We start from the raw sequence: 10,382 nt of genomic DNA, 5'->3' as shown, positions 1-10,382 counted from the left end.
AAATTAAAGCACAATAAATATTAAAATTGCTTTTTGTTTGTTAAGAAAATTAAACAAAAAATTGACGAAACACTCAAACCAATATGTTGCGTGTTTAATTTACGAAATTTTACATTTTTTAGTTTATTATGACGCCACCTCACAATCATGTAAAATTACTAATCTAACTCTATCACATAAATATTAAATATACTAAAATTCCTTACAAAAGTGTCCTTATATATTTTATAACATATAAGTTAAATAAAATCAAAAAATATCATTATTAGTCTTAAATTAGTTGTATACATTAATATTTCATGAGAAAAAAAAATCAAAATTGATGTAATCTATACAGATTCACATCCAAGTTTCATAATTTATAATAAAATTAACATTTTAATTGAAATTTTGTAATAAAACATGTTAATGAATTGATTTAAATTCTTTATACTTATTTTTTAAATTTATAAATAAGATGAAATTTTGGTTGAAAATATTGTATATTTTATCCTCTTAATGTTGAAAATGTTGTATAGTTAACTGTGTATTAGTATGCTGCAAATGAAGTTGAAAATCCAATTTTCTATCAACTCTTTGGTACATTAGTATGCAAATGGTAGAGGAAGAAGTAAGATACAAAGGAAGATGGTGTGTGCATGTGTTGTTGGTACTACTTATGCAATCTGGAATGCAAGGAATACTGCTCGGATTCATAATCATATCATTAGGCCTGAGCTTGTTGTGAACAAGGTTGTGTTAGAGGTTGGGGAGAGATAACAAAGAAGGGATACAGGTATGTTGAAGCAGCGAAATCAAACTTAGATAGCTTGCATTGGATAATTTGATGAAGTTTTCATAGTTTTTTTTTGTTGACTGATATACAAGCAGATATGATATAACATGTAAATTTTGCTGTAATTGGTGGTTTTTTGTAATTATATATACTTACCCTTTACTAAAAAAAAAAACTTTCCTAAAATCTCACCATTTAAAATTTACACATTCAACTAATTATTTAAGAGTTATACGAACCCTTTTAATTAAAAAAAAAACATAATTCCGTAGTTTAATTAATATTCCTAAAATTAAAAGTATGACATTTTATTTCAACCACTATTTAAGATTAATAATAATAATAATAATAATAATAATAATAATAATAATAATAATAATAATAATAATAATAATAATAATAATAATAATAATAATAATAATAATAATAATAATAATAATAATAATAATAATAATAATAATAATAATAATAATAATAATAATAATAATAATAATAATAATAATAATAATAATAATAATAATAATATAATTTTCACATTAATCGAATTTATTTATATGAAAAACTATTCACACATCTAAAAATAAATAATGCAATAAAACAACTACGATTTTCATTAATATTTTTCCTATTTGAATTACCTCTGGAGCGGAAAATTAAATGATGAGAATCAATAGTTGTGTAATGGCTATAAAACCTAAAATAGTTTTCAATCACTAATCATCTATTTAATATTTATTGCTCATGAATTTTCAAATTACATACTATATTTCACAGTTGTCTCGTATTTGATTATGATGAGTGTGGATGTAAAAGTGAAATAAACATCCCTATATTAAATTATTATTGTTGATGTTTTATTGTCTGATAAAGTATATTTTAACTGTTATATTGTTCATTTTTATGAATTGTTTGCTTTATATTTGAATTCATATTTTTCACTTGGTTTAATTTAAATGATCTACATGTGAGAAAGTTTCAATTCTATTGTCAAATGTTTACCAAATTGATATTCCCTTTTGGTAAACAAAACTTGTGTATCAACTTTCTATCAAATCAAAGGCACGTTAATGTAGAAAATGTATAAGACTGAGCTAAAATTAACGGTAAAAATTTAGGGTAGAAGTTGATAAGTTATTGATATATCATTTTATTAGTAGACAAAGATAAAAAAAAAGTGTATTTTGTGTCAAAGGTTAACCGGTTGTAAAGTTTGTACTTCATATATTATGGATAGCTATTTTGTTTATATTAGGGTAATTTCTTTCACATTTCATATTTATTTTCATAATTCAAACTATTTGTGTTTGATAATTGTCTTGTGCTACTATATATATATATATATATATATATATATATATATATATATATATATATATATATATATATCATGATTTGTGCAAGAATGTTTTGTACATTTAGCTTTAATTAAATATTAGTGTTCAGTTTTTAGTATTAAGATAAACGTCTAAATTCTAATAAGAAAACCTATATCATGTATTTATCTAGAAAAAAAATTTTTAAAGAATATTCCCTCCGTTCCAATCATTTGTCTAACTTTTTTATTCTTTGTGAGAAGGTGTTTTAATCAAAGGAAAACAAATGATTGAAACGGAAGGAGTAATAAATAAGACTAGTAGCAACGAGTTTCTATAAGGTTACAAATTTTTCTCTATTTATTGCTTTAAATTTGATTTATAGATTACTGCTAGCAAAAGTTGTTAAGAGTATGATTTATTTGTTGTCAATCTTGCTACTTCTATTTTCATTGGTTATAATAATGGCCTCTCAATATCTGAATATATGGTAGTTTTGTATTTGTATCTGGCGGTTCTAAATTTGTTAAGGTTCAACTTATGGGTTAGTTTATAAAAGTTGATAGATTTCGATTATCAGAAGGTGCATGGCTCACTCTTTTACCCATTTACTTTCGCCATTGTCTAATCTTACGGGCTTGACTCTCTCCACCTTCGTCTTTTCATCTTATTTCTGACTGAGGAATAAAATATACAAATGCGATAAATTTCTCATGACTTTTTTGTTTTTGGAAAAGTCAGTGGGTTCAATTGGAAGTGTATGAGTATGGTTGATTATGATTTTTCTCTATCATCTTTTCTCCTTCACCAGATTGATGTATCACATATAGGTATGAGGGTGGAGATCCCTTTGAGTTTTGTATTGGGGTTGATTTTGATTTTTTCATAGATATCTTTATACTTTGCTTCCTCACCAATTTTGGGAGTGTTTTATATGTTCACATGTCGTTTTTTGGTGAAGCCAGTCGACCGAGGTTATACATTCGAGGAATAAGTGACCTTCTCATAGTTTACTTTTGTATTTTTAATTGATTTTAGGCTAATTTAGGACACAACAAATATGAACAGCAATGACAATGGGGTAGTAATGTCGTCATTAACTTTGGTTGCGAGAACGATTTTGGAACAGAGTTTTATACAAAGAGATTCATATTTGAACGTGAAATCCTTCTTATTATCTGTGCCTACCACTGATTCATAATTCGTACTGAACGATTTTATTATCGCTATTTAATTTATAATAGCTGCAAAAACGAAGATACTGATGATATTGTTTATTTTCATATACTTGACGGGAAAGTCGTAATGATATGGTTTTTCTCTCTACCTCTGCCTACCACTGATTCGTATTTACATCGATTTTTGCTAGCAAATTCATGCTGCAGTCAATTGAAAATAGTACACGTTGCAACAGACTTCTTGGTGAAGCCAAGTGACCGGCATATACACCCGACGAACAAGTCTTGATTTGCTTGCTGTTTGTTATGAGGCACAAAAATAAAATACAACGATACCTTCTCACATCTTAGAACATGGAATTTGTTGTACTTCTAATTTTTGAACACGGAATTTGTTGTAGTTAGAGAGAACGAACTCTAGAAGTCCTGTTTCACTTTAGTCAACCCCTGCTGTGAGACATTTTTGAGGTCTTTCTCTAACTTGGCAACCTTATCCTTGAATTTGATTACCAAAGCATCGACAAATTAATTGCAATCGATCCAAACCCTAATTTTAAAAATACATTTTTTTAATAAAAAAAACATTAGTTAAATCGATTAAAACACCAATTAGAAAAGTTGTTGATAAAACGGAAAAAATACATGTGATATGCGCGAATTGCGATTCATTATTCTCGAAATATTAATGAATTGGATAGGTTTTCAGAGAAGAGAAGGTAAGAAACTCTTTTTTATTATCTTTTATGACCAAGAGCAACTATGGAATGGCAGGGACAAAATACGTAGGATTCAGTAAACTAAGTTCAAAATCTAAGATAAAAACAAACGAGTCAATGTGTAGTAACCGCCAACAATATAATGGGCAGAGTATAGGACTTCCTTTGAGGAGAGATAGCCCGTCATGCAAACCACAATTTGCAATAATTCGTTAATAATAGGGATATTCTACGGTGTACCCTCGTAATTTTCGGTTTTCTACGTTGTACCCCTCTTTTTTTATATTCTTTGGTGTACCCATAAATTCTATACATTAGTCTATATCATGACCTTATTTATTGTCTTCGCTAACTTAATTTCTTAAATGACCTATTAAATCGTCTATTTATCATCACAATTACTAGATAACGTAATTATTTACTTATTAGTTTGCCGAATTACTCATTAGCCCAAAAAATAGTATACGAAACTAACTAAGAGTTCAAAAAATCTTCATTATCATGTCATGGATCATAACAAATGTTTTTAATAGTAGTTGATGCTTATTAAAAGTGATTTGTGATGTTTCTCATATAAAATGGTGATATACAATTAACAAGTCAGAATAATGGTCGAAATATGGTCGTTTGATGGTGATAAAGTTAATAGAGAGTTAAATGAGGTTATATTGGAGAAATAAGTAAGAAGTTTAGGGGTACAATGTAGAATTACAAAAAAGGAGGGGTACAACATAGAAAACTGAAAAACTCAAGGGTAAAGCGTAATATATCCCTTAATAATATTCAAGTTGCGTTGTCAGCCGAGGTAATTAAGAGACACATTTGAAAAATTCATTTCAATTCATGTGAAACACATTATATTATACTGGAAAATTTTTAAGGTTAATTTATATATCGGTCTATATGTTATTTATATATATCCATGTAATTTTGCACGGGTCTTAAGCTAATTTATTTTCATAATTCAAACTATTTATGTTTCAAACACAATAGGTAATTGTCTTTTCCTACTATATAATGATTTGTGCAAAAACAATTTGTACATTTAACTTCAATTAAATATTAGTGTTCACTTTTTAGTATTAAGATAAATGTCTAAATTCTAATAAGAAAACATATATCATGTATTTATCTAGAAAAACAAATGTTGAAAAATTTTGTATCATTAAGTTTTGGCTTTTCATTCAAATTTGACTTTTCATTCTAAAAGTAAATTAAACATTAAAACAAATACTAAATAAATTTTAGGATTTTATTGTTGAAAATAGATTTTACGGATAAAACCATCATTTATTTCTTCAGCGTTTATAATTCTCATTATAATCTTTCAACATAAGTTTAACCATTCAATCTACCTTAAATTATACTCGTAGTTCACAAATAAAAATATACAAATTTTTATTAAAAAAAATCATTCTAGGTTGAATTAATTATGTAGCTCAAAAAATTGAATACAATAATAATAAAACAACAATCGTGATAAAACACTAATAAATATAGTAATATTCGTGGCATAATACTAATAATCTGTGGCAAACTCTCACTAAATTGTGGAAAATAAAATTTGGCGATATATTATGTCAATATAGGTATTAATTAACAAAACTTTTTTTCTTATGAACCCTTTTTGTCATCAGGGCTCGGTACGACCGCAAATCTGGTTTTGTATAACACCACCAATGTGACAACATAGTTAACCTCTTCCATGACACGAGAACACCGGTCCCTTGGAAATGAAGGATTTGTTGAGGGCGGCTAACTGGACTTATGACATTTATGGTGTGAGAAACCTCGTCCACTGAATCAGTCACGCCGACGAGGTTTCTTACAGCATAAATATCATAAGCCCAGTTAGCCGCCCTCAACAAACCCTTCATTTCCAAGGGGCCGGTGTTCTCTTACCATGGAAGGGGTTCACAAAGCTCCGCAATAAGTTCATTTACTTCTCCATATAGCTCCGCTCAAATGCTACATGGGTGGGGTTGGGACGGGACATGTCACTATAAGCCTTGAAGTACTTCAAACAACCCTTAACCTTCTTCGCTAGAGACTTCTTGTCTGATTTTGTGAACTCTAACAATCTTACCTATACAACATACGAACAATAAGAGAATTATCAGATCGGATCACATAATCAATCAGTAGATATGTAATTAAGAGGTATACTAGTGAAGAAAAAATGATGGTTTGATGATAAGTTTAACACAACATTAACAAGACAAGCACAAATTTATTGTCAGACTAATAGCGAAGCCCTAATGTCATTTGGCAGAATACACTAACAACGAAAGTCTCAACGAAAATTTTAAACACTGGCAGACAATCAATAACATTGTCAGACTTGATCCAGAAATAAAAATCATGCATATGAACGATCAAATAATATTCGAACAAAATAAGGATTTATATGTTGATCAAACGTAAAGGGAACATGATGATTTTTTTGGTGAGCAATTGACGAGATAGGGAGGATATATTGATTACAAAGGCAAATTTCGAAACAATTTGAAATAGTGCCAAATTGCAATTTATGTGAAACTTACGGAGCTAAATTAACTTAACACATAAACAATCAGTATTTACTGTAATTAACAAAACAGCAACAAACCAACAAAAATAAGGTACGGTAAGTCAGACCAACCACTAGTACGTTGGATGGGTGCTACGAATTTGCTCATGTACCATCTTGCCGGTAGAGGGAAGGTGGCGTTGACATAGAGGAGAAGGGCAATAGGTTGGAAGGTTTGACCAAGGAGGTTGATAGGTATAATACTCGCTCTCATGGTAAGATGCTGGAGTATAGGCAGGATGATGAGGGTGTGGAGGTTTTGTATACTTCGATTCTTTGGGCTACTCCTTATGGGCTGAAAGGAGAGGGATAAAGCTAGGAGTTATGATTTGGAGAGTTTGAGGAAGACTCCAAATAAATTCTGTGTGGAGTCAGAGAAGAAGGCACATAATGGGTCTAGTTTTGTGAGGATACCTTCACCTGCTCCTGGTGTGGATGAATCGCCATTTATCACAAACATGCTTTCCAATTTTAAAGTTTGTCGATACCAAACGAGTGATACGGCATATTATTTTTCACTAACATTCATTTTCATGATTGAACTTATGCAAGTACGTACACCACTACTCAAAAAACTAATAACGAAGTGAAAAGGCAAAGAAAATTACATTGTGCATGTCATGTTTTTTCTTCCCCAGCATCTTTTATATGGTATAATGATGATAACATGATGGTTTGATGATAAGTTTAACACAACATTAACAAGACAAGCACAAATCTATTGTCAGATTAATAACGAAGCCCTAATATCATTTGGCAGATACATTAACAACGAAAGCCTCAACGGAAATTTAATAGCACTGGCAGACAATCAATAGAATATGAGAGATCAAACGTAGTCAGACTTCATTCAGAAAAAAATTAACAGCAACAAACCTAGAAAAATCAGCCTAATAACTCCACTAAAACCTGCAGATCAATAACACACAATATAACACCAAAACCGCCTCGTCTACCATTACCTCCCCATCGCAATGTCAAAACAGACACCAAACCCCTAATTTAACGATCAATACAGATAAACAATCAGTATCTACTGTAACTAACAAACTAATAGCAACAAACCTAGAAAAATCAGCCTAATAACTACACTAAAACTTGGAGATAAACAACACATAATGTAACACCAAAACAACCTCGTCTACCGTCACCTCTCCATCGCAAAGTCAAAACAGACACCAAAACCCAAATTTTGGGATCAAACACTAATCCCACACAACATGGACAATAACAGTAAAAAAACAAATGCATATAATCAGTTGTTTAACATGAAGAGCTCCTACCTATACACAACATAAGGTCAGAACATTCACAAATTTCAGCAGCTTCCTCAACTCACTACACATAAACAAGCAGTATCTACTGTAATTAAGAGGTATACTCGCTTTCATGGCAAGATAGTGGAGTCTAGGCAGGATGATGAGGGTGTGGAGGTTTTGTATACTTCGGTTGCTGGGGCTAATCCGGTTATGGCTGAAAGGGAGAAGGATAAAGCTATGAGTTATGATTTGGAGGATTTGAGGAAGACTCCAAATAAATTCCACGTGGAGTGGGAGAAGAAGGCAGACAATGGGTTTAGTTTGTCGATACCAGACGAGTGATACGGCATATAATGTCACTAAACATTCATTTTCATGATTGAACTTATTGCATGTATGTACGCCACTCAAAGAAACTAATAACGAATAACGAAGTGAAAAGGCAGAGAAAAATTGCAATTGGACACAGGCTTAGTTACATTGTGCATGTCATGTTTTTCTTCTCCAGCATCTTTTATATGTTATAATGATGATATTATGATGGTTTAATGATAAGTTTAACACAACATTAACAAGACAAGCACAAATTTATTGTCAGACTAATAACGAAGCGCTAATATCATTTGGCAGAACACACTAACAACGAAAGCCTCGACGGAAATTTATTAGCATTGGCAGACAATCAATAAAATATGAGCGATCAAACGTTGTCAGACTTAATCTAGAAATAAGCTAACAGAAACAAACCTAAAAAAATCAGCCTAATAACTCCACTAAAACTTGCAGATCAAGAACACACAATGTAACACCAAAACCACCTCGTCTAACATCACCTCCCCACCGCAATGTCAAAATAGGCACCAAACCCCTAATTTAACGATCAATACAGATAAAAAATCAGTATCTACTGTAATTAGCAAACAAACAACAACAAACCTAGAAAAATCAGCCTAATAAATCCACTAAAACTTGCAGATAAACAACACACAATGTAACACCAAAACCGTCACCTCTCCATAGCAAAGTAAAAACAGACATAAAAACCCTAATTTTACGATCAGTCACTAATCCAACACAACAAGGACAATAACAGTAAAATCCACATTAACAAATACACATAATCAATTGTTTAACATGAATAGCTTACATTGCATGTGATGGAGGAAGGGGAAGATGAATAGGGGCGAATCAATCGAAAAAATTGTTTCAACATGCTGAAAATATGGTGGTCTTGTGGCTAGGTTTAGATAATGAGTAGTGAGACGTTAAATAATCAATCTGTTGACTATTCATTTGCATTAGACTTGTCAAATGGGTTAATTAGTTTAGTTAGTTCGGGTTAGGTCAATTTGGATTGGATTATTTATGGGCTGTCAAATTACTGGGCTAGTTCTGGTCGCCTCGGATTTCAGGTGTTTTTTTTGGTATGTTGGTCGGGCTATTTTCGAGTCGAACGAGACAGGTTATATCGGGTTTGGGTCATTTTCGTGATAGTGATTACGAGAGAAAAAGTTATGCTTATTATTATTACCTATTTTTAGTTTAATTTTGTTAATAGATTCTTAATTTTAACGTTAATAATACCAAGTGTGCTTTTAAGCTAGTCATTCAAGTCAATTTGTACTCTATGATTTGAGGGGGGGAATGTCGACTAATGGTTTGTCGGGTTTTTTTGGGTACAAAAGCCTTAAATCAACTATAACTTCGATCTTAAATTTTCGAATAACCAATTTCGTTTTGTCAAATTTTAGATCTCGAAAAGTTAATCAATTTGAAAAAAAAAATATTGTCAAAATCCGATTTGTGGTCTATGATTTATGCTCAATTGAAATTTTTAAGAACGATAAAAAATGCATGTCATGCTTGAAAATCAAACCTCTAAGAGTACTTTGTGCAGAAACTTAAAAAGTTGGGTACCATATGCAAAATCATAGTTCGGGGGTATTACGTGAGTTTTGCGTAAAAAAAATGCAAATTATTCTAAAGGATAACAAAGAGACCCCAAACTATAATGAAGATTTATAAGAAATGATTTTTAGATTTCAGAAGAAATCCAAAATAAAATAAAACTAGTGTAGATCCCGCGCAAATGCGCGGTAAATATAGGCCTTTTAATTTTTAGTGTATTAGTTATAGATTTTAGATTTATATCTCGCGATTTTTTATAAAAAGTAACCAATATTAAAATTAATCAAAATAATTGAATAATTCTATGAATTGCGTTTTTTATAAAAATATTTTAACAAACTTTTTTCGGCACGAAGTTAATAATAAGAGATACAATTTTTATGTATCGATTATTTTAAATTGAAAATTTAATTTGTTTTCATATATAATTTTGAGCACTTTGGAGGGAAAACTTTAGAGAAGTTGTATTCTCTTAGTATATAGGAGGGTTTATACTTTTAAAATTTGCAACTCATCAATATTTATCAGTTCACTACATTGTATTTTGATATGAAACAAAAGAATTGAAATGGAAAACTAATAAAAAATTTATTTAAGTTGTGAATTTTTTTTAGTGAATGTTTTTTTGTCATGAAGTTAATAGTAAGTATGTATTAAGTTATTC

The sequence above is a fragment of the Silene latifolia genome, unplaced genomic scaffold (assembly GCF_048544455.1).
Source record: "Silene latifolia isolate original U9 population unplaced genomic scaffold, ASM4854445v1 scaffold_20.1, whole genome shotgun sequence".
Taxonomy (NCBI): Eukaryota; Viridiplantae; Streptophyta; class Magnoliopsida; order Caryophyllales; family Caryophyllaceae; genus Silene; species Silene latifolia.
Note: the sequence above shows the minus strand (reverse complement) of the source record.